Below are 27,049 nucleotides of genomic sequence, written 5' to 3'. Positions count from 1 at the left end.
TAGGTTTATTTTCTGGTTGGCTGTTAGCCTTAGTCTGTAATACTCTGGGTCTCAGGTCCCTATAAAACCTATTTATCTTTATAAAAAACAATCCATGAGTACAAATTATTTTCATAAGATAAAATGTGATGGAAAGATTTCTTATTTCAAATGTAAAATAAAAAACTTAGCATGGCATTCATGCATTGGACTAATTCCTAATTTTTATCCTAGAGCTTAGCAAACATTGCATTTCCTTGTCACATACTGGAATCTAAAACAGAGTGGACTGCCCTTCTGTTAAACGACTGGTTCAAAAGAAATTTTGTAATATGGTGTTCCATCTCCTAGGCAGACATGCCGAAACCATTTTTGTTCTTGTAAAACAATTGGGATGCCCTGGCAGTGTCAAAAATAAGCTTTCTGTAACATTTTGGCACCCTCCTGGGCTTCAAAAACTCAGAACTCGGTTCAATCAAACTGTCTTGGTTGAAATAAAATAGATAACTTAGACCTTCTTCCTCTGTGCATTCAGGATGCTCCCCCTTGTAGCACTGTATGCACGATGCCAAATCACCGCGATCTCTCTCATTCTGCATTATATCAATTTCAAAGGGAAAAGTTTGTTAGAAGTAAAATTTTCTATCAAGTATAAGAGCCATGGCATTGCGTTCGACTGTAGTAGTTACCGTGAAAGTTCTAGCGTCATTCATTAAACGCGTTGTTAAACATACTAGATGGAGAAAGGGAGCTCGAAAATCAAGCTGACAGAGAAGGTTGTCAGGAAGAGGCTCTCCCGTGAAAAAAATGGAGTTGAGGATGAGTATTGCCAGAGTAACTGATACTTTCCCATTCTCTAGATACTCCTTTAATGGCGGCACATACTTTGTGTCAGCCCATTCACCTTCTTTCGTTGTAGCTGAGAGAAGCTCGTCCAACTAAAACACATAGCATAAGAATTATTCTCAAGGTATACCTATAATAAATAAGGCTCGGCTTAACCGTTCCACTCTAATCATTGACTTCTTAGGTGTCGAGGTTCATGTGGGGCCCACTTAACCTGAGTTTTTTCATTGCTGCAATGTTTTCTTAGCTAACGGTTTCCCAGTCTCCATTTCTGTAGCATTCTGCCATTAACCCTTCCCAGTATCCGTTTAGCATTCTATTGTTGCGGTTCATGTTTTCTCTTCAACAAACACTCAATCAACATCGGGGAAGAATGCAATGAAAATCACGATCGCGTGCCATTTTCAGGATTTCTGCAATCTACTATGTCCGTACGGAACCCTCATTTTTTATTGCTCGTTCCCTATGTTTCATTATTTTCAGCGTCACAAATGGAATTTTAATCCCACATTCGTTTCATTACTAGATTAAGTGAGTGTAGCAGTCTATATAAAGGAACCCCATAGGAAAGTTAATTTAGTGGAAGCACTCATCTTTCTATTTTTATCATTACATGTGAATATTAATTTTTTATAGTAAAAGATGTCTTAAAATTACTATTAAGAAATAATTTTGATTATTAATATTTAATGATTATTATTTAAATTTAGTAAAATTTAGATTAAATAATATTGTAAATTGTTTTTAAAAGCCTTAAGGGTTATTAAATGTTTATAATTTTAACTTTTAATGATTAATATTTATAATTAGTAAAACGTTAAATAGATAATGTTTTTGATAAAGATAAACGAGTTTTATAAGGACTCGAAACTTAAAGTTTTACAACAGCCGACCAACAGCCAAACCGGCAAGAAACAACAGAAAAGTAGGGGAGCAACCCCGAACAGAAACTAAAACAAAGGAAACACAGACAAACAAGCCAAAGGCAAAGAAAACAATCTCAATTAAGCGAGAGCACCAGATCCTTGTTCTTTTGGATGGAAATCCTATTGATTTCCTCAAGCTCCTCCATGATGAATCTGGAGGTACCCTTGTTGTTGCTTCTGCTCCTGGTTCTAGAACTGGGTCCAGTGGTTTTGTTGTCTCCAGCAGCCATATCATCTCCTCCAAGATCTTTCACCGGATCACTGTGATAGGATCTATAATCAGCAACCATGTCATTAATTTTTTCAAGCCCCTCAATGTCATTGTTCATGGCTTCTTTACTAATGTCGACTGGGTTCTTGAGATTTTTCTTAATCTTAGCCATGGATTGTTCCACCTTATCAATCCTTTGTTCATGGTTGCATTTCATTACCTCAACATTATGGGAGATTTTTTGAGTCATAATCATGAGTTTCTCCAGTTTGCTAGGTTCAGGGGAAGCAAGGAAAATGTCAATTATTTCTTTAACCCCCATTTTAAGGGTGTCAATTTCGCGCTCAATCCACTTCCAACAGCACTCTTGGCTTCTGGTGGCTTTCATGACCAAATTCATTAGACTTCTAGCCTTCTGATTTCCACAGCTCTCTTCATTGGCTATGGTTTCGTGATTTTCTTTCTGGACATTGATAGGGATGTCCAGTTTAATCCCTTGGTCCATAATCTTCAGGCTGTGATCCTTAGCCACCAACTTTTTCTTTTTGGTGAGGGGTTTAGCCTTGGAGATCAGCTTGTTGTTGGTTTTGTATTTGCTAGCTGCCCCTCTGGGGGGATTCTTGTTGTGGAGTGTCCTAGGAGTGACCATGATTTCCTTTTCATCCGTAGGTTTGTATTCAGGGTCATCCACAGGAACCCCACTATCATCCAGGTCCATGTCCGAGTCAGAGACATCTTGGACCTCCGTCTACAGGCCAATCTCAGCAAGCAAAGGGCACAATTTCAAGGGATTTGGCATGTTCCATGATCAGGACAATAATTCCCTGATGGAGAAAAAGTTTGTTAGGGTTCTCCAAGTGCTTTTCCAAGCTATTCTCAAGGGAGGAGGCTAGATAGTAGGGAACAAAGATAATTTTACTATGACAAAAAATGATTTAAGATAGTGAAATGGTAGGAGAAGATGCTTGCATACCTGCCATCGAGGGTGATATACCTTATTATAAACTCAGCCATGTCAGCCCATGGGGCCATGAGGTCTTTTCTATTATAGCCGCCATTGGCCATCTTGGTGACTCTGGAGCGCTCCTTGTCTTTGTCAAAGAAACTCAACAAGTCCTCCTCCCCAATTTTTCTATCTCTATAGAACCTTCTTCCAGTGATAGCCAGACCAGTGACCATTGCCACCAAAGTTTCATCAATCTGATAATAGGCACCATAAGCCCTAAGACTCCCTTTTTTCCATCCGTTAACAAAGGCCTCCATAATCAGAGGAGAGGGGCCATGAAGCCGATCCAGGTAGGGGACGAGACCACCATTGACGACTTCCTGCCAGACATCTTTATTCTTTTTCCACTTCTCGCAAGTAGAGGGCTCTTGTCTATTCTTATCCCCTCCCATTATGCTCTTGGTTTCCAAAACTATCGCGAACCATCATAGAAAATGGGCCAGACCCAAAGGATATCCAAACAGTAGTAGAAAAACCACACAATGAGATAGGAAATCCAGTCGCTAAGGAGGTTTCTAGATTTTTTACTAGGGAAAACAAGAAAGAGTCATTTCCCTATCAACTCAATCATGTCATGATGAGGGATCATTGATTAACCCAGTAATCATTACGTGCCAGATCGCACATATTTTTGGGGAAAGCATCCCTACTACTCCACCAGCTGGTTGCCACATATCTCACCGCCAGATTGGCCAGTAGATCTGCCGCCTTATTGCCTTCTCGGTATATGTGTGATATTTTGAGATCTTTCAATTCATTAATTATATTTCGGCACTCCTTGATTAGGCTGGCAATCATCTAGCTAGGATCCATGCGACCACTCAAGCAGTTGATAATGTTTAGCGAGTCGAAACCCAGCCACACTTTAGTAAACCCATCTCTTTTAGCCATGTGTAGCCCAATGTGGGCAGCATTGGCTTCCGCGTGGTGGTTAGTCTGGGTGCCCAGGGGGAGCATCACTGTGGAAACCAGTAGACCAGAGTGATTCCTAGCCACTCCCCTGCACCCAACCAGCCCAGGATTTCCTTTAGCCACCCATCCATATTAATTTTGATCCAGCCCATAGGGGAGGATGCCATATAACATTTTGTCTGCATTGCTTAGTTTTGTGGACTGGGTTGGAAATATTCCAATCAATTTGCCACCGATTGATAGTATCCCAATCCTCCTAAAGAGTAGGAATAGGGGAGTCATTCTTTTTGTTGGGGCAGGAGTGGAGAAAGTTCTCTTTGATAGCATTGTGAATTCTAGCAGCCACAACAAAAGGAGGAGTTTCCAAGTCCCTGAAGACTCTATTGTTTCTTTCTTTCTAGATGCCTCAGGCAATATGAGGAAGAGATAAATTTTAGAGAACACCTAAGGCCTGGTTATCAAAAGGGCATTTCCACTCAAACCACATTCACTGGGTAGAAACAGGGAAGGCCCAGGCAATGTTCCAAATGTTAAGGAAGTGATTCCAAATATCTTTGGCATAGGTGCAATGCAGTAGTAGATGGCCAACATTTTTCTCCACCTCTTTACAGAGAAAACATCTATTAGAGAGAGGAATACCTCTTATGCAAAGATTATCAATGGTAGAGATCTTGCCCTACATAAACAACTAGAAAAAATGTTAATTTTAGGAATTAGGAGTTTGTTCCAAATACCCGCCCAATAGGGGGAGAGAAGGATCTTGAGATGAACTTATAAGCATCAACAACTTTGAACTTCCTAGAAGAGAAGAAGTTCCATTCTCCCCTTGAGAGTGGGGGATGTGGATGCAATTCAACCAGGGTTGCATAGGTCTCAGATCATTATCAACAGAAGAGAGGTCCAACCATTCTCCATTTCTAATGTAATCAGCCACCCAGGTGCCAATTTTTCTGAGGCATAATTCTTTGTAGGGGGGAGCCCAAACAGAGTCTGATAGGGGGCCATCACCAGTCCACCAATCATCCCAAAACCTGATTCTGATACCATTACCTAGCATCCTTTTGCAACCATGCAAGATAAATTTGGAGGAGCCAAAGAAATTTCTCTAGAAATCAGAAACCACATTGGGGAGCACATAAGTTTCCAGAGTGTTTTGGATATCAGGAATATGGTACTTAAGTTTAAAAATATCAGTCCATTCATTATTCTCCTTAAGACATCTCCATAACTGCTTGAACATCAGGGCTTTATTGAAGTCTCAAATTCTGGATATCTAGACCTCCCATGAGTTTGGGAAAGCAAACTTGATTCCAAGCCACAAGGTGTAATCTATTTTTGGATTCAGTTCTAGTCCATAAAATTTTTTTCTGAATTCTTTCCAAATTATCCACGATTTTGACTGGGATTTTGAATAGACTCATGGCATAAACCGAGAGGCTCTGAAGTGAGGCTTTGAGTAATTGGAGCTTCCCAGCTTGACTTAGCAAGGTGCCTTTCCATCCAGCCAATTTGTTCTGGAATTTGTCTATAAGATTCGCCTAAAAAGAGTCGCAAGCCAAGCCCTAGCGGAGGGGAAGGCCCAGATAGGAATCAGGCAAAGTTCCAATTTTGCAGCCAATAATCGAGACAATCTTAACTTTCCTATGTTCAGGGGTGTTAAAGAAGAAGATAAAGCTGTTAGCCAGGCTAATTGTTTGTCCCGAGCCTTGTTCATATATATTCAGAGTCGTTTTTAAATTCTTGGCTTCTTTGATCAAACCTTCCCCCATCAAGAGAGTGTCATCAACAAATTGTTGGTGAGAGCAAGTGGGGGCCTAAGAGGAGGGTTGAAGGCCCATAATATTATAATTTCTAACCTCCCTCTAAATTATTCCGCTAAGAGATTCACTCATCAAAATAAAAAGGAAAGGAGATAAAGGATCCCCTTGTCGTATGCCCCAAGACCCAGAGAAAAAGTTGGAGGCAGATCCGTTAATCAACACAGAGAATTTTGGGGTGGAAACACATTGCTCAAAAATCTAGATGAAGTTATCTCTGAATCCAAAGGCCTTGAGGATTCTGAGGAGGAAGCACCAATTAACTCTATCAAAAGCTTTCAACAGGTCAAGTTTCAGGAGAAAACCCGGTTTTTAATTAATTCAAAGGGAGTTGATGTTCTCATGAACCACAATAGCAGAATCTAGGATCCGCCTCCCAAGCACAAACCCATTTTGATGTTTAGAGATTAAAGAGGGGATGAAAATCTTAAGCCTGACACAAGAATCTTGGTGAAGATTTGATAAATAGAGTTGCAAAGGCTAATAGGTCTAAAATACTAAAAGAAGAAGGCGTCAGATTTCTTAGGGATGAGGACCAGGAAGGTGGCATTCAGTTCCTTCAAGAGAGAGCGGGATCCAAAACATTCTTGAGCAACAACGATCACATCAGAGTAGATAATTTGCCAAAAGTTTTGAAAAAAAAGAAGAGGGAAACCATCAGGTCTGGGGAACTTGTTACCTTAAAAAGAGAAAACAACATTGCGAACTTTGGGGGAGGGGATTCTAATTAAGCTCCAAGTTCATGTCCCTAGAGATGAGGGACGAAATTTCCTGCAAGATTTCAATTTGAGATGAAGAATCAAGAGGATCATCCATAGAAAGGAGCTTGGAGAAAAAATTGATGGCATCCTGACAAATTTCATCATGCTTATCAACCCATTTCTGCCCAATCTGAATTTTGTTTATTTTGTTGGTATCCCTATGCTTAAGAGTCGTCATATGGAAGAACTTAGAGTTTTTGTCACTGCTTTTGAGCCATAAGGCTCTAGATCTCTGCTTCCAAAATTCTTCTACTTTGGAGATAATATCATGTAATTTGGTCAAAATATCAATTTCTTTATTCGAGACATCAATATCAAACCCGTAAGCTTGGATATGCTCTTGAACCTCCGCAAGTTCCAGCTTGAGCTTCTGTTTAGCTTTGAAGATGTTGCCAAAAGTGGATTTATTCCAGCATTGGATATTAGACTTAACATTGGAGTGCTTCTTGGCTATACGAAACATAGTCATTCCCTGGATATCAATATTCCACCACTCCAAAATTTTATCTTGGATTTTCAGGGCCATAAGCCATATTTTCTCAAATCTGAAGGGGTACGCCTTTCTGCTAGACAATGGAGAGACCAAGAGGCAGATGGGGAAGTGATCTGATCCAACATGAGCTAAGGCATTGAGTTTGTAGGAGGCCAACCGGAGCCAATCTAGAGAAATAAGACCCCTATCAAGCTTGACCTGAATAAGATCCTCCACACCGCGTCTGTTGGACTAGGTGAATTTAGCCCAAATAAGATCAAGATCTAGAAGGCTCAAAGAGTTGATCATGTCAGCCAAGTCTTGTCTATTATCAATAGAAATAGGAAGACCACCAGATTTTTCCAAATTAGAGAGAGGGGTATTGAAATCACCTAGAAGGATCCATTTCTCATTAGGGAAGAGAGATCTGGCAAGGCAAATGGAAGACCATAGAGATTTCCTAGCTGACCTCCCATTAGGAGCATAGATGTTGGAAATGATCAAAGAGGACCCATCTTTAAGATTAAAGAATCTAGTAGCAATGTGATTGGGAGAAGAGAGGACCACCTTATCACATAGCAGTCTCAGATTCCAAAGGGTGGCGATACCTCCTGAAGCACCATCAGCATCCACACAGTGAACACCACAATCTCCAAAAATTGCCAGTTTGAGTTTTTCCACTTTACTACCATGCATTTTCGTTTCTTTGACAAGACAAATATCAGGCTTGTGATCTCTGACCAAATTAGATAGTAGGTCATGCTTATGGGGGTGGTTTAATCCCCTTATATTCCATGAGATGACCTTCATTTAGCATGAGGGGGGGATCCCATCTCCATTTCAGGTAGTGTTCTCTGGGATCCGCTAGCAATAGAAACCTGACTCTGTCTATCTCTGCTAACTACATTAGAAGGTCTCCCCACCCCCTTGAATCTGACCCACGATACGCTCTTTGTCTGTTTCTGGTTAAGACCCCCCTAGGAGATGGGGTGATTTGGCCAATAGGGGAGTTCCTTCTTTTGTTTTTGGGCTTGACCTTAATAAAAGGAGCGGGGTCTTCAGGAGGAGGATCTTGTAAGGGGTAGGTCTGGGGATTCAACTCAAAAGAGTTATCCATATCAACAATCAACTGAATGGGAATATCCTGGGTAGATTTGGAAGAGGTTGGGGAAACCCCGTTAGAGTAGGGGGCATTCACAGCAGAGGGAACCCCAGCAATCTCCACAGGGTCCGAGTTGATCGGGTCAAGGTAAGTGGGGAAGATTGGCTCAAGACAAGAGTCAACCAGAATAGAGTCCAAAACAATCGAGGAAGGCTCTGCAGCCAGAGCATCCATCTTTTCTAAGAGTGGCTCATTTCGTTTTCTCCATTCCTTCTTTGGCTTGGACGGGCACTGTCTAGCCCAGTGACCAACTTTTTTACAGTGGAAACACGCAAAGGGGATGGATTCATACTCTACTTTTTGCACCCATCTGCCAAGCTTGGAGAAAAGATCTACCTCATAAGGTAGGTTTGAGGACTATTTGACGTTAACACAAAGTCTGGCATAGACCAGACATCTTTTTGTTGTAGTCATTGGGTCGACTGAGATCAGATCCCCAAAGTAGGTAGCAATACCTACAAAAATTTCTTCTCCCTAGAATTCCATGGGTAAACCTATCAGTCTAACCCATATAGGGGCTTCATTACATTCCTAGTCTTTGGGATTAAACCCTGGTTCCCATTTTTTAAGGGTCAGTGAAGCTTTTCCTAGCATCCAAGGACCTCCCGCCATAACAGATCGAAAGTCTTCTTCACAAGAGAATGAAAAGGAGAAGAAGCCACCAACCATAGCCACAACATCAGTTTGACCTTTACCTTTCCATTTCCTCGCCATCTAGGAACTAACAACCTCAATATTTAGGCGTGGGCCGATAAATTTTCCAACCAAGACCAGATGCATATGGGCCATATTTTGATCAACAATACTATCTGGAATGGAGATGGAGCAAGCGCCAGAGTCACAGTCTACCTTATGCGGTACCAATGAAATGGCCTTGCCTTTAAGCTTTAATTAAAGAAGAGAGGCCCATTTCTTGTTGCATTCCACAAAGGGAATCTTATTATTGGGGTCCACAACCTCCCCAGTTTTGTCGAAGGTGACAGAAAAACCATTGGCAGTATTGGTACCACCATCCCAAGTAGCATTCGAGGCCCCATCGAAAGGGTTAGGGGGGAATCTCCTATGCTCCCAGATCCTGCAGAAAGCAAATTCAAACCTGAACCAGTTCCCATGCCAACTCCAGCTCGGACTCCCGCACTAGCTCCTACTCCTGCTCCTGACATTGTTGTCTTTAAATAGATAATGTTATTAAATACATATTATTTAGTATTGTTTATTATGATTTATTTTTAAAACAATATTAAGATAGGATTTATGAGAGGTTTGATATTAAAATTAAATATGATGTTTATCTTAAAAATTCAATAATACAAATATGTTATTTGAAGTGTTGGTAATTTAAGATTTGATTTGATAAATTCTTTAAAATAAGGTAAATTATTTTCTTTTCTTTTCTTTAGTTATTTGTCTACAAAATAGAATTAGTGTACAATCTTAAAACTATAATTGCACAAATCAACTAGTAAAATAATAATTCTTGAAGTGCACTAACTTTCATCTTCTAACATTACACCTCAATATGGATTGACAATGTTTAGAAAAACCAGTTTGAAATCTACCATATTTTATAAGGTTTGGGTTCTCTATATTTAGATCTCTAGATAATAAGTAAATATAAAAACATTCCTTTGGTTCATATCTATGTCTAAGAAATTCAACTACTGTGCAAATATAAATTTATATATATATATATATATATATATATATATATATGAATCAACTAGTAAAAAGGATACTTAGAATATTGTTGTCTTGATCTTTTAATATTTGAATTTCAAACACCAATATAGACCAACAATGTTTAGTAATACTTTTAGAGAACCTACTAAATTGTAAGGTTTTTTTTTCCTTATTTATAACTTTAATCAGATCAATTTCATGACTTTGTAATAATGATATACATTATGATAAAAAGCTATTACATTTCTTTCATTCATTCAAAATGCTCTTTTGATAAATCCTAGTTGGCCCTAATAATCTTTGATAATTTTAAATCACCGAGTGAGCCTCTTCAAATAAAAATTAACTGAAAAATCAACAAAAGCATGCATGTAGGTAAGCTTACAAGGGTGTTGTCAATATTTAAATTGAATTTAAATTTTAAAAGTGTATGGTTCAAAATTATAATTGTGGATAACCTAGGTCAAGTTTAGACTAGTACACCTTATCCAAGAAAGGGTGATGTGAATTGAGACAAGAATATTTCATTTGTAGACAAGTTGTTATTGCACAAGGGACAATCTAGTCAAAGTGTGTCAAAGGGAAAAGGGCATGGATATATCATTGATTTTTTCTCCCACTTTGATATGCATGTGAACTTCTATGATGGTTCATGCTAAAGTAAAACAAGATATCAACAAGGAAATTATTTAAATATTTTTAAATACTAAAAGGATATAAATATACTTAAAATATATAGTTCACCATTACATTCTCATTCCAATAATAGCTCCACTTTTGGCGATTGACCCCATGTTCTATCCTATGCCTTGTTGTTGAGTCTTTTACTGATTTGGACCCATTGACTTTGTTGCATATTGTGTATCTAATGATTTGTAATGTCTAATGCGTTATTGGATTTCTATTATGCTGTCAAATATTTAGGTTTTGGTTCATTTGATAGGCATGTAGAAAAAGTTAAACCTATTACTACTTAATTTTAGATTCTAATTCATGCTACATCTGTCTAAGCTAGTCAAGTAGATCTAATTACTCATATAATTATTATTCTCTATGCTCATTTTTTTATTGAGTAGTTGCATCAACATTAGTATCTTGGAAAGTTGTTTTCACTTCTTCAATTTTATGAGATGAGGTAGAAGAGTTGTGATGAAAGTCACTCCTAGGATTTCTCAAATGTGGAGGTCAAGGTAAACTCATATCTACACCTTGGGTATAAAATTATTGAGGTGTACCTCTATTTCTTATACCAAATTTTATTTTATTTTTAGGCCCATTAATCACTTTTGAGAGTTCTACTAGTTTTAACCCTATTGTGGGTAGTTTCATTTGAGGTCTATTAAAATGATCATCACCTACTTGATATGCTTACTTGATGTAGCCATGATCTAGTGGGTCCTCAAAGAGAATTGACTAGATCATGCAACAAGAGTAACACAACGGAAGCAACAAGAACACATAGGAATATCACAAAATCAAACATCCACATCATCATATTATCCTCATAGAACATCCGATAATCAATCGGTTACATGCAGGCTAACATGCCAAATTACAATCCATTCGAAACTCTCAGAGTTATCCGGATCTTAAATCATGAATCTAGAATCTCATACTAGTTGATATTCCCCTAATGACTATAGAAAACAATATAAATATCCTCTAGAACACATCTAGGTCAGCCACAAAAGATTACATTAACCAAGGAAGGAAAATGAAACATGTAAGACAGGTCGGCCCTAAAACAGTGAAGATCTCATTTGTCAAGAATAATTCGAAGTGTAGACCGCAAAGGAAGGTCAACCAAGGGCCCAAGAACATCGAGTGTGGTACCAAACTGATCTGCAATCCAAGAAATCACTTCAAAAAAGAATAAATCTCCAACTTAGACGATAAGCTCAAAACTACTCCGAAACCTAGAAATAGTTACTCCAGAAGGAACAACTCACCAGAAAAGAACCCAAATGAACTGGAAATCTGGAAAAATGCACAATAACACGCTTAAAACCCAAAAATCTGATCTACAATGAAAGATAAACAACTACCAGAATATACTGAAAGAAACACAAATTACTGCTACATGAATTGAAGAAGAACAAAACTAAAGAAATATTTTTGGTTGATGCAATATTTCTCATAGACCGGGGATGCTCCTACATCAAACACCCCATGTAGAAAGAGATGTTCCATGAGTGAAAAATCATGAACATCGAAAAGGATTCGGAATATAAAACCCATGCTCAATTATGATCCAAACATCTTCCTTGTTTGCAAACCACTTCCTTTCCTCTTCCGGAACCTCAACCATATCCTCCAACTTCTGGTTCTCTTTATTCTTCTTTTTCTTGCTTCTTATCTGCACACTCTCTCTGCTTACTGCTTTTCTCTTTACTTTGTAACTTGGATTTATTTTTGCCACAAGACTTCATCCGGTCTACCACCATAAGTTTACTGTCACCTAGATCCATCTTGCTATCAGACTTATTGACTTGATCCTTCTACAAATCCATGCCACCAACCGGTGTAGCCTCTGTAATCGGCTTCTCATTACTGCAACTCTTCCCAAGACTCAAATTTATCACTTCTTCCTTCCTTAAGAAATTCAAAGTGAACTTTTGCCCATCCTTCTCAATAGTGATTAGGTTTCTTTTACAATCATGTAAATAGCTCTTCTATCAAACTACCAAGGTCTACCCAACAAGACATGACAAGAACTCATAGACACAACATCACATAAGACCTCATTTCTAAAAGGTCCAATATTAAAATGCACTAAACACTGCTCCTCCACTTCTATCTTTTGATCATCTTGTAACCAACTCACCTTGTAAGGACAAGGATTCTTAAGCCTCTGTAATCCAATCTTCTCCACCATCTCCTTGAATACAAAATTATCAATACTTCCACTGTCCATAATAACCTTACAACACTTACCACCTGATTTACTTACAATCCGGAAAAGACTCCTTCTCTGAGTAGGTTTGGTATCTTCACTACTCTGCTCCATCAAGTTTCTCCTAAACATAAGAGATTATCCCTAGTCTGATGCACATTCAGATTCAATGACTCTAGCTTCTTGATCCTCATTTGCCACACAATTTCTTGCCACTCCTTGCTTGCACTCATAAGATCTATGTCAGGTCTCTCCACACTTGAAACATCTTCCCAAAAATCCTCTACTGCTATTGCCACTGCCATTTTGCTTTATCTTCTGATCCAGTTCTTTATTCCACTTAGGTTTTGGTTCTTCATCCACTTTCTCCTTCTCTAAATTGTCACTCATTTGTCCCTTATATCTCTCTTTTTCTCTAGGGTTACTCTGGTGTCTCCTTTTCACTTTCTCCTCAGCTTTCAAAGCATATTGGTAAGCCTCCTCAACTGTAGAAATCTTTAGCATGCTCATCTCATCCTGAATGTTAAGTGCAAGTCCATTTATGTATCTATCCACCTTTAACCTATCCATCTCTCTATGTCCATATCTAATAATTACCTTGTAGAATTCCTCAATATACTCTTTCACACTCATGTTTCTCTTCTTTAGGTTCTGCAACTTCTTGAACAATTCCAACTCATAGTCTTTCGAAATGAACTTAGCCTTCAATATTGCAACCATCTATCTCCACTGAGTGATATTCATTTCACCATTCTTCACTCTATCTCTTTGCAACTCTTTCCACCATAAGGCAACATTCCCTTTCAACTTAGTCTATGCTAACCAGACTCTCTGTGGGTCCTCAATATCCTCAAATTCAAAGTATTCCTCCAACCCTCCAATCCAGTCAATCAAATCCTTCGGACTCAACATCTCAAAAAATTTTGGAACCTCCACTTTATGAACTTTGCTCACTTGCGCCACTGCTCTCAGGAATCTTTCCTCTCTCCCATCTTCCATTCCTTCAACCTCTTCCGTTTCAATCTCTTCTCCAACTTCTTCATATTCATCCTCAGACTTTGGATTCCTCCGCAAACTAGCCAATGCATTCTAGATCTAGTTCCTCATCTCATTTTTTATGTCCTCAATCATCTTCTCTACCCTCTAGGGGTTCACCCTTCTGGGAAACAACTCCTCCTTTTCTCTGGTGAAACTGCCTCGACATGGTGATCTGACTATAGGTTTCAATTGCCTCACGCTCAGTGATCTATTTAACACACTCGTAGCCTACCTCCACTCGATGATCTATTCACCCAAAGGAATGCCACAAGGTTCGCAACCAACTCTGATATCACTTGATGTAACCATGATCTAGTGGGTCCTCAAAGAGAACTGACCAGATCATGCAGCAAGAGTAACAAAATGGAAGCAACAAGAACACATAGGAATATCACAGAATTAGACATCTGCATCATCATATTATCCTCATAGAACATCCGATAATCAACCGATTACATGTAGGCTAACATGCCAGATTACAATCCATCCAGAACTCTCAAAGTTATCCGGATCTTTAATCATGAATCTAGAATCTCATACTAATCTATATTCCCCTAATCAAGTTACATAAAACAATATAAATATCCTCCGAAACACATTCGAGTCGACCACAAAAGATTATATTAACCAAGGAAGGAAAATGAAATGTGTAAGACAAGTCGGTCCCAAAACGATTAGGATCTCATCCGCAAAGAACAATCCAGAAGTGTGAACCATAAAGGAAGGTCAACCAAGGGCCTAAGAACATCGATTGTGGTTCCAAAATGATCCATAGTCCAAGAAATCGCTCCGAAAAAGAAGAAATCTTCAACTTAGATGATAAGCTCAAAACTGCTTCGGAACCTAAAAACAACTACTCCAGAAGGAACAACTCATCGGAAAATAACCCAAATGAACTAGAAATATGGAATAATGCACAATAACACACCTAGAACCCAAAAAATATGATTTGCAACAAAAGATAAACAAATACCAGAATATTCTGAAAGAAACGCAAAAAACTACTACATGAATTGAACAAGAACAAAACTAAGGAAATATTTTTGGTTGATGCAAGATTGCTCATAGACCAGGGATGCTCTTGCATCATTACTAATTCAATAGTTTGGGAATCATGCTCAAGAAAAATACCTAGGTTTTTAGCTCATCACTCAACCTATTGCCTCCTTCCTTCTAATAAATCACATTAGGCTATCTTTGACCTTCAAATTGCTTCTCTTTCTCTTATTATATTTCTTCTTTCTTGTAACTAATATTTTCTTCCTTGATAGAGTCACCACTCTTCAAATTAGGAGAAATATATTTGTATAAGAATAAATCTTTTGATTTTTTTTGAGCTAAGTGTCAACTTAACTAGATATACCACTTATTTTATCAACCTAAATCTTAAAATAGAAGGTTAAATTAATTATCCCTTGCAATGATGTCAATTTATTGGTGTTCTAAGATATATCTGCCAAATCCCTATGAATGGATAATTTATGAATTTGCAAAGGTGTCAAACTTAGGAAGGTTATCACAAAAACTATATTCAAGTTGGGCAATTAAGGACAAAATATTGAGGTGCATATAGGACCTCCTTCACTTATATTTCTACAAGATCAAGGGGGCTTCAATGAGGTGTTCAAGTTATATAATATGAATAAGATTAAATATTTTATTATTACAAACCATACCCACAGTTACACATTATACTTGTATACAACTTGTCAAAATGTATCTATATGTTGGTTTGAAAATGTAGAGTTAGACCTTTATATAGCAACAAGGGGATAGTCAAGTGTAGGTTTTTTAAATATTAGATTTAAAAATCCCCATTTTTAAATTATACTTAAATACATGCATGGAATCTAGGAGTAGACAAACAACTAAAAATGTATATAAAGTTTAGTTTGATATTATGTAAGAGACATTAAATTTCTACGTTCCATGTTAAAATTATTTGTTTTGTTTCTGGATCAATAATGTGATATTCTTTTGCATCAACATTTTTGGATCACACTCCATGATCCATCATCGGGATGTAAAATGAGAGTTGAAGGATAGAAATGATATTATGTGTTAAAATGATGGAAAGCAAAAAATTATATAATGCATATATCTACTTGAGAAAAAGAAATGAAGTTTGCTTAAAATATATAATAGTTGTTCAAAACTAAATGGCTACATTAATCAAGATATATCCAAATATTATAATTATTTAAATGCACACATAAATTAGGTTTTACACATGCATATAAATAAATAATTGAAATTTGTAGAACTTTACATGAGCCTACTTAATAATTCAAAAATCAACTTGTATATTTATTTATTGATCTTGAGTAGAAAGATTAAAAAAAATTTCAAATAATTCAATGGCCTTCTAGTTGACCAACTAATCAAAACTCATCAAGATAATGCATAGAATATCCTTGGAAACAATAAAATTTTATCAAACCTTCTAGTATAGACACTCTTTAAAATTTTAATGTCTATTATATAATTTGAGTGAACCTACATTACTATATTCTTAAAATACACTAGCTAAAACTAGAGAATGAAACCCCAAGGTTAATGTGGGATACTCTTCTATTGTTGATTTTGGAACTATTATACTATTTATTTTTCCATCTCCTTTTTACAACTAAAATGCAGTCTTTATACTTATTAGTAGGTCATGCCAAAGTGGAAAACATGTAGGCTTTCCAGAAATTCCTAAAATCTATGATCATGGGAAGTTTTAGAAAGTGAAAATATACCTCAATGTCATGTTTTTTTTAATTATTTTGCTAGTTTAAATCTTCCTAAAACATGTCCTTGTGGGGATTCATCTCCCTTCAATCTATAATATCTAGTCATTAATAGTATCCATAAAAAGTGGATGGGTAAGTGAAATGAGCATGTTGACTCTTGATGTAATATTCTAGACATTTCAATGCTTGACCAAAGTCAAGGTTTGGGATAGACTTGAGAAAGTCACATTGAAAGGGGTGCAAGTTAGGTACAAGAAGGAAGGATGAATGTAGAGAAAATTGAGGTGAGACATGAAAGGTTTGAATGAATTCCCAAGGAATAAGAGGATATTGGAATAAGGAAATGGTCATGGAAGATTATGAAGAAGAGATTTGAAAATAACGTTAGGTCATAAAGGTTGAGGACGACGTGGGACCTTGAACCTTGGGTGTCAAGGTTCACTATTTATCAATGGGAAGAAGGCCTAGTGGGGAGGAACTAATAATAAGAGATCAAGGTACAAATGTAAATATGAACTAGGAATTTAGTTCCAAAGTTTAGAATCCATTCATTAGTTTGTTCTTGATAAGGAAAGGTCAAAGAATGGGTCGCAAGTCCAGGAACTAGAAGGGAATACAAACCAAGATTGAAAAGGATTCAAAAATGAAAATGCAAAGGGGATCTAACATCAATTTGTGAGGGATAAGAGATAGGATGGACTTGGTAACCAAAACTTTAGGTTCCAAGGCCCAAAATCCATCTAGAGGTTTTTAGTCTTAACATGTTTTACTATTTTAATTTTGTTTATAATCAGTATATTAAATATGTAGTAATTACCATGCATGCAAGTATTTTAAAACCTACCCTTTGAATTCATCTTGTTCATAGATGGTAATAAAATTAAGTTAATTTTATTTTACAAATTGTGAATATGGTGATTAGTGCGATAATTATTGTGATTTCCAAAATGATAGGCTATAGAAACAATATTTGTATGAAACTATGTGGTCAATGTTTGTATTAATTAACATGTTAACATTTAAACATAAAATTAAGATGAAATAGAAATGAAAATGAAAAAAATATTTGAATACTAATAAATGAGAATTGTGCCCCGACTCTATGTAGAAAGGGGGGGGAAATTCCCATAAAATATGAGAATAACCTAGGTAATAATCCATAAAGAAATGAAGATAAAGAAAATGGAAAGATGTAGAAGCCAATGAGCTTGAGCAATTTTATCTCATGCAAGAATTTAGCTTTGTAAAGACACATTCTTAAGCATTATTTTTCTTGTCTATTTAGTTGGGTTACATGAAGTAATAGAGGTTTGTAACACATAGTAGGTCAAGAATGTAACTCTATAATGATTTGTTAAAGGTGATGGTGATTATTAAAGGTATGTGCAATAATTTTTCTTATGGTCATATGTCTCATGAATTGATAATTAATAGTCTTATCATTCAACCATTTTAAGAGTCATACAAAATAATGTTTTTTAAATATAGGACAAATTGATTAATAAAAACCTTATATATACACTTAGATATGGTAAAATTGATATTTACATTTTAAACCTGAATGATAAAGAAATATTTAGTTGTATGAATTTAAACTTCACAAATAAAAAAGCATAGAAACTTTTCAAAACCTTAAATTCTCTTCTTCCAAATATCTATAAATAGGAACAAAAAATACAGGTTAATTCAATGAATTCAATGAAATCGCTAAAGAAATATAGTCTAATGTCAATGCATTGATCATTAGATATTTATTTATTTATGTTCATTTTATTTTTCATTTTTTTTTTGCAAGACTATATAATCGACCTTATAGTAGTATCAATTCTTCCATAACTTTCATAAAATTTACTTTTTTCTTTAAATTACACAAGGTAAATTTCTTAATTAAAATAAATAACATTTTTAAATATATATTTATTAACATATATAAATAATAATCATTAAAAATTAAAATTATTAATTTGAAATTATATATATATATATATATATATATATATATATATATATATATATATATATATATATATATATATATTAAAATAATTAAATAATAATCATAAAAATTAAAATTATTAACGTTAACAAATTTTTTTATTTTTTTTGTATTAAGTATCATAGAATCATAAAGCTCATTTTTTGTTCAGCGCCAAACTAGAAACAACAATTGGAAGACCAAGGGTCACAACTTAGAAATCCACTTTAAACAACCAATGAAAGACCAAGAGTCACAACTTAGAATTCTACACAAAGGTGTCCCTCATGAGAGTTAGTTATTTTTAGATAAATATATTTTAATATAAAAAAATATTATTCACGTGTAAAATGAAATATAGAAAAGATGAGTGCTTATACTAAATTCATTTTCCTATGGGGTTCCTTTATATAAACGGCTACACTCACCCAATCAAGTAATGAAACGAATGTGGGATTTAAAGTCGATTTGTGACGCAGATAATATCGAAACAGTGGGAATGAGCAATAATAAATGGGGGTTCCTTACGGATCAGGTAGATTGCAGAAATCCTGAACGTTGCATCCCTCCCTGGCGTTGATTTTCTGTCTGTTGAAGAGCAAACGTGAAACGCAACAGCAAAATGCTAAACGGAGACTGGGCAAGGGTTAACGACAGAATGCTACGGAAACGGTTAGTTAAGAAAATGTTGAAGTAACGAGGAAACCCTGGTTAAGAGGGCCCCACATGAACCCGACCACCTAAGCAGTCAATGCTTAGAGTGTGCCGGTTAAGCCGGGGCAATAAGTAAGGCAGTAAAATATAGTTTCCATTGAATCTCGAAAGATATGGTAGCATTAACTGTCTACCTACAACCGAGCGAAGGTAGGGGTGCACATCACGTCCCTGAGCCTCCGGTGCTTGTTGCCCTAACTCGTTTACAGTTTCATACAAACCCAAATAGCAGATTTTCATGTGGGCTGGAAGGCAGTGCAAAAGAGATAGATCCCACCTGCAGCAACAAGAGAAACTATGTTAAATGTAGCCATGCGATAATCTAACGTGTAGTATGTAGATGAGGATACCACACGGCTTACCTTTTGATGAGTTCAGTAAATAAGTTGACTTGGTCTAGCGAAGAATGAGAACCAAAGAGGTCGTCCAGAATAACTGCAATGCAGGCGGCTTTAGTGTAGGCAATTGTACAAGCAGAGTATTCACCACTGCAGCTGTGAAGTATATCTCCACTGGTCTATGACGAGTGAAAATGAGGCTGTTGAAACCGCAGCTTGTATATACACCATCTTTGGCCCCCCCAACACAAACACAAACGCATACAGACTAATGTCAGTTATTGAATACCTAAACATAAAAGACTACACTATTGTACAATAAATTCTGCAGCAACTACTAATTTCTAGAATTTCCATTTGGTGTAAAGCCTGCACTCTATTGAAGTCCAGCTTGGCCAGTTGTAAGAACCTCTCGTCGGTCCTATTCGGCAGTCTGAATTAGAATCGGTAAGATTTAGGGTAGGGGAGAGAGTAGCCAATATGTGCACGGGTTCAGAAGGTGATATAGAACATGTGCATTATGGACTCCACACGGACCCCACACATGATCGCCTGCCTGACAAAACTTGTGCAATCGCACACCAAAAACATGTACATGCACCTTCGTATATATATGTACATGCACATATGTATATACATGTACATACATAAATGTACATGTCTATAGAGTGAATGTCTTGAAATTTGAGTTGTAAGTCAAGTAGATTCATATATGTACATAGACATGTGCATACACATGTAAATACATAAACATGTGCATGGACATGTGTAAATACATACACATGTGTATATACATGCCACTGTTCATGTCTAAGGGTTTGAGGGTTTCTAATATACTATTTATGCAACCATGACAACCATTAATGAGTTCATTAAAAGAAGAGTAAAAGTATCTTGACTAGTACTAACTCACAATCAACCAAATAAACTTCATTCAATTAGATTCATACACATGTAGATTCATACACGTGTACATACATAGATATGTGCATACACGTGTAAATACATACACATGTGAATACACATGAATATATACATACACATGTGTATATACATACACATGTGTATTTATATACACATGTGTATATACATACACATGTGCATACACATTTGCACATACATGCCACTGTTCATGTCTGAGGGTTTGAGGGTTTGAGGGTTTCTAATTTACTGTTTGTGCATTATTTGAAAGAAACATTGAAACTACTGAAACTTGACAAGTACTGAAACTATTGAAACATGACAAGCATTGAAACTATTGAAACATCATGAACTATTGAAACATGACAACCATTAATGAGTTCATTGAAAGAATAATAAAAGTATCTTGACAAGTAATTCGCAATAAACCAAATAAACTTCATTTAATTATATTCATACACATGTGTACATACATAGACATGTGCATACACATGTGTAAAGACATAGACATGTGTAAATACATACACATGTAAATACACATGAGTATATACATACACATGTCCATACACATGTGCATACACATTTGCACATACATGCCATTGTTCATGTCTAAGGGTTTGAGGGTTTCTAATTTACTGTTTGTGCATTATTTGAAAGAAACATTGAAACTACTAAAACTTGACAAGTATTGAAACATGACAAGCATTGAAACTATTGAAACTTGACAACATTCAAACTATTGAAACATGGCAAATATTGAAATGTGACAACCATTAAGTCACGATTTACCAAATAATCTTCATTTTCTTGAGTGTAAACCCTTGGACATGTAACCATTGAAGCATTGAGTGTACATTTAAGCATTGAAGCAATGTATTGAAGTGAAAGCATTCAAACCCTCAAACCCACAAACTCACATACTCACATACTCACAAAGACTCAAACATTCGAATATTCAAATATACACTCGAACCATTCAAACCGAGAAACCCATAAACCCTAAAAAATTCCAACATTTAAAAAATTGAAACCCTTGGAAACCGAAGGCATTGAACTATCCAAAGCATTCGAGCATTGAAACCATGTAACAAATATATCAATTTAGATCCTCAAATCCTCAAACAAAATTCCAACATATATCAGTTCAAATCCTCGAACCCTCAAACCCTCAAACAAAATTCAGTTGTACATCAATTAGAAGCCATCAATAGAAACAGAGATGCAAGAAATGTAAACCCATCTTCTCATAGCAGTGAGCAAATAAAGAACAACGAACCTTGAACAGAGGATTACGATTCCCTTTTGGCATGTAATTGTGTTCAAGAACACACTGTGTTGTGCTAAAAAACACAAAGACTTGCGGAAAGATAGAGAATGAAAAAAAAAATTGAAATACCAAAGGGAAGTAGCCTTCAAATAAAAAACTAGAATCAACATGCCTTAGTGAGGACATTTCCTCACCTGGGTCGAAGGGGAAGTCGTCGTTGGTCTGCCGCAGCCATCGCAACGCGTCCTCGTCACAACCAAACCCTGCAAACATCAATTGAAACATCAAAAAAGTGGAACGAAGGCAAAAAGTCGACCACAACCCAGAATTCGAAGGACAAAAACAAATCACATACCCGATCGAAGGTGCGCACGTTCTGGGTCCTTGCTGATTTGGTTGCATGCCATGGCGAACAAGAGGTGAGTTGATTGAAACCCTTCACCAGAGAAAGCACACAAAATGGACGCAGGAGCAAAAAGTGAGGAGATGAATGCCATGAATGCATCTCTTCTCAAAAAACGTGATGCGGTAGCTAGACGTAGGGTGAGTGGATGTGGAGTTAATGCGGCAGGTTGGAAAGTTTGAAAGTGGTGGCATTGTTTTTAGAGGGAGAGCTCAATGAAATGGGTTGTCTTGTAAAAATTTACCACATGTAAACTTGTTTGAGACTGTCAGATATTGTTGATAGGGAACGGGGTGGGTTCGCCAATGTTCCGGTCGGGGGTACAAAACGGAAATTTTTTGACACCTCACACCAATGCACGACAAACACATGGAAAATGAAAGGAGTGGACATCCAATTTTTTATTTTGGGTTGCCAACTCACCGATTGAGCTGGCGAAGGGTCAAAATTGGTCTCTGGGTCCACGTGGCATGATGTGCCACGTGGACCCCTGAAGTTAGGGTGCACACATATTGGTGCCTCTCCCCTACTAAATATTTAAATATAAAATTCTCAAAAGTTTATGTAGCCATTCTTAATAATATACTGTCTTCTCCATCCACGAGTGATTGGATGCAAAATGATCCATGTAAATTCTAGTCATCAATCTTGGAAGACTCATGTGCCAAGGATAATCTAAAGCATGCTCAATCTGAGAGCATGAACAAATAAATAAATAAAAAACATTATAAACTATACATGTTAATAATAAAAACAAATATTGATGTGATGAAGGTTCATATTGCAATAGGTAGAACCTCTATGCGAAGGTCTTTCCTGATAGCCAACTCATTAAAAAATTTTTTGCTTCGAATGCTTTGGGATAGGTAAGCCTTGGCCATGGCACTCGCCTCTCTCATTAATCATTTTTAGGGAAGTTGATCTGTGAACACTTGTAAAGCCTTAACATAGCCGAAGGTCCCCTGTAGTAAAGTTGGTCATCATTTATATTCTCTAGAATGTTTGCCACATGAAAATATTAGCGATTAAATTGTGAAGACAAAAGTAGTTGTGGAGATAAATTTTCCGCTCTTTCAAAACAAGCTTAGATTCCATATGACCAACTTGAAGACACATTGTACCCATGAAGTCTTAAGAGTCTGAGGCCTGTGGCGGTGCAATCAATGTCTGGAAGTAGGCTCTCTCTTCCAAAACCCACGCCTCTTTCGTCCTAGTACCTAAGGACTCATGTTTGCTTTTAACATAAATTTCTAATAAAAACAACCAAGCTAGAATGACGGACCCAAGAATCACCTATGTTAACGCAGTTAACTTCTTGTTCCTACCATGATCCACAAAACTTAGATTATGCATGCCCTCCTTTTATAAGATGTGATTTACGGAGAAGCATGAATGCATACTTGTTTGCTTACACATTCTATTTTCTCTCGTAACTTATGGAGAAGTATGTTTGCATGCTTGAATGTAATCCTAACCAAGGAGTTTTCTCTCTACCACTTCAGTTGATCTTCAGAAATTTCATGCATCTCATGCATAATTTCTACTCCTGTGATCTATATATCATTTGTAATTCATACAAATTTGTAATAATAGAGATGATTGAATTGCATTAATTCGGTTTATATGAGGGTTTTATTTAATGCATTTAGTATTTGTTTCTTTCAATAAGTTTCCTGAATAAAAATAGAAGATTAAAGTTCCTATGTACTCAACTCCTCCAATTGACAACCAAAATTATTCTTTTGTTCTACATTCTTGTCTACATGAGATTTCAATGTTGCAACTTTGTTTTCTCCTAGATATTCTTTCTAGTAGGGTTCCTAACTACATGAGATTCCAGAGTCGCATCCTCGAGTGCTTCCGAAGTTTCTTTCTAGTGGGACAATATTGTCAAGCATTGGATAAGCAATGGCATCATCCCAACTGGAGGTCTTCTTTGTAGTTCTTCAGCTTGGAGCACATTTCTGCAGATTCATATCTTCATGTCTTCAGATGATCAGTTTCTATATTCAGAGATTGTGTACCTGTTTGTTCATCTATTTGAGCAATGTAGAGTATATACAACTGCATAAATTCAAAGTATCCCGGAGGTACTCATGCAGTGGTTTCTATGATTTTGATACAATCCTGTTGTAGTGTGGATTTATTTGTAGTTTGCATCTTTCTTCTTTAGTTTGAATAAATGGTTAGGAGTTTCTCTCAATTGGGTTTTCTCCTTTATTCTTTGTAATTGGGTTCCTAATCAGGGTTTATTGCCAAGACCCATATCTCTCATATCTCTCCTTAGTTAGGCTTAAGGGGGGGTGTTAGCGCAGTTAACTTCTTGTTCCTACTGTGATCCACGGAGCTTAGATTACACATGCTCTCCTTTTATAAGATGTGATTTATGGAGAAGCATGAATGCATACTTGTTTGCTTACACATTTTGTTTTCTCCCATAACTTATGGAGAAGTATGTTTGCATGCTTGAATGTAATCCTAACCAAGGAGTTTTCTCTCTTCCACTTCAGTTGATCTTTAGAAATTTCATGCATCTCACGCATAATTTATGCTCCTTTGATCTATATATCACTTGTAATTCATACAGATTTGTAATAAGAAAGATGATTGAATTGCATTAATTCGGTTTTGATTTTCTTCTCTATTTTGTTTGCAAGTTTTGCTTCTTCATTTTCTGCTACATCTATTTTATTTTGTAGGAATAGCTGCAAAATTCTACAACCTGAACATATAATCCCAAGCTTGTTTGATCCTTGTTAGGAAATAATGATCGATCCCTAAATGTTCAACATTATCAACGGTCCTCAAACGTTCATAGATATCCACTGGATACATGCATGGCGCTACAAAATCCATGTCAAAATGTATCAAGGATCCCATAAATATATTTTGCAGGGACTCCAGGCTTATATTAACTTACTATTCAAAAAGAAATCCTTACTAAATACAATGTTTTATTTAAGATATATATGCTAGTTCTATTTGAGCATGCTTTACATATTTGAAACTTTATCATGGCCTCTAAACTTAAAAAGAAGGCTGGTCAAGAACTCTAGACATTTCTTGTCTCCAGAGGAAGACACAGGCTGTAGATGCTAGCGAGCCTAGGAAAGAGCCATCCTTGGATTGCAAGTTAAGGATAATCTTCCAATCCACTACATCCTGCACACCCGCTAGATAGTACAATACACCAGTGGGAATGATATGGAAGCGTTCCACCGAAATCCTATTTCATAACAATTTTTTTCCTTAAATAGATGCCTTAGTTATAAATTCCCTTTCATAAAACATATACAAAGTAGTAGCAAAAACATAGATAGAATTCTATAGTTTCATGTTCACGTCCCTCCTTTTACTGATTTCCTTAAAAAGAGTTGCATCAACATCCAAGCCGAGAGTTTTAGCTTCATTAAGCATTGGAGGAAACACCATCTCAAATTCTTTGGATGTTCCGTTGGCCTGAATTTCCTCCATCATTTGTTCTGCATGTCTTTTGATGAAATCTAGACCTACAAAAACAAGGCCTTATCTTCATTATGTCAGATAAATATGAGATGTTGCACTTCTCATCTTGCTACAATGCCATCTGTAAACTATCACTTACATAATTTCTTAAAAAGGATATGGTGTGTCTCGCCATTTGTTAATAACAAAATACAAATTTTTTTACAATAAGTATATATATATATATATACATAAGTCTTGCTAGTGTTCCAAATAGTGAGTGAGATGACGCAGGCCAGAGTGTTAAGTATTCTATCGCTTGCAAGGAAGATGCTTTCCTCTCCCCACGAGCCATCGAATAACATGTTATCAGTTATCCATTTGAGCGTCTGGGGAAACTGCGGTTTGTGAGAGTCATCAATGGCGGGCACTCTTGCCACCCATGCGGTATCATACGAGCTCGGACTTATCTCACCATCCTCAATAGAATCAAACTTCTCCTTAATCTCACAGACCAAATTCTCTATGCGTAACCATGGTCTCCTGGGAGAATTCATATAGTCATCAAAATCAAGGTAGGCTATTAAATCATGCACCTATTTCAATCTTTAAAAAACCACAAATCCCTAGGTACCTGGTGTAAAAAACAGGTTCAAAATATACTTATAAATTGAAATAACAACAGTAATCAAGGCAAAACAGGGCACTAGTAAGAGAAATGACTGAAATATAACAATCTAGTTTTTATTTATTCAATCCAACAACATAAATCCACAACACATTGTGTGTTCCATTGAATTGCTCAACTTCATATTTATAATTGAACTTGGAAGCTTCTAGAATTATAAAGAATTCTAAAACTAGAAAGTTCCTTTACTTGTACAACTTCTAACAATTTCTCATTTCTAGAAAACTCTGTTTCTCTAAAACATTCTAGACAATGTTATACACCTGATTTCTTGTCGCAAAAGAAACCATAAAATCATCGCCCCATATATTTGGGGGTATGGCTTTGCCTCATATGTCTGTGTGAATGATGAAGCTACCAAAGTATTCACTGAATATGACGTTAATTTACTCAAATGAAACTAAATTGAGTCAAAATTGAGATATTATTCAAAGAATCACATACATACCAACTATATTGTGATCGACTTCTCCAAAACGAATTTGTAGTTTGTCTCCGAAACCAGAGCTTGCACCATCTACACTACAAAAGAAATTACTCTAATTTATAAGATGTCAAGATAGCTCTGTAACTCAATATTAGACTCACATACCTATTTTAGACCTGATGTAGATTACTCTCCTTTTGTGGGAGAGAGGCAAGATTACTTTTGTACCACAAAATATTCGCCATCCAAAACTTTTACCAATGAAGGAAGAACAGACAACCTGCTGGGCCATTCTAACAGGCTAGAGATAAAACTGACGAGATTTTTAAGGTAGCAAAAGCTGAATATGCTCCTCACTTTCTCTTTACTTTTCTACTGCTTGAATGTAAAAGCATAATTGCGTGGGCAGAAGTAACCACCGTCATTACCTGCTA

At 36.5% G+C, this 27,049-nt stretch overlaps 1 pseudogene; it reads right to left on the bottom strand.

Annotated features, from left to right (window-relative positions):
• Positions 1 to 239: 239 nt before the first annotated feature.
• LOC131077742 (bifunctional levopimaradiene synthase, chloroplastic-like) lies at positions 240 to 26,907 on the bottom strand (annotated as a pseudogene).
• Positions 26,908 to 27,049: the final 142 nt, after the last annotated feature.

The sequence above is a fragment of the Cryptomeria japonica genome, unplaced genomic scaffold (assembly GCF_030272615.1).
Source record: "Cryptomeria japonica unplaced genomic scaffold, Sugi_1.0 HiC_scaffold_105, whole genome shotgun sequence".
NCBI classification, from domain to species: domain Eukaryota; kingdom Viridiplantae; phylum Streptophyta; class Pinopsida; order Cupressales; family Cupressaceae; genus Cryptomeria; species Cryptomeria japonica.
This window is presented reverse-complemented; position numbering and strand designations above follow the sequence as displayed.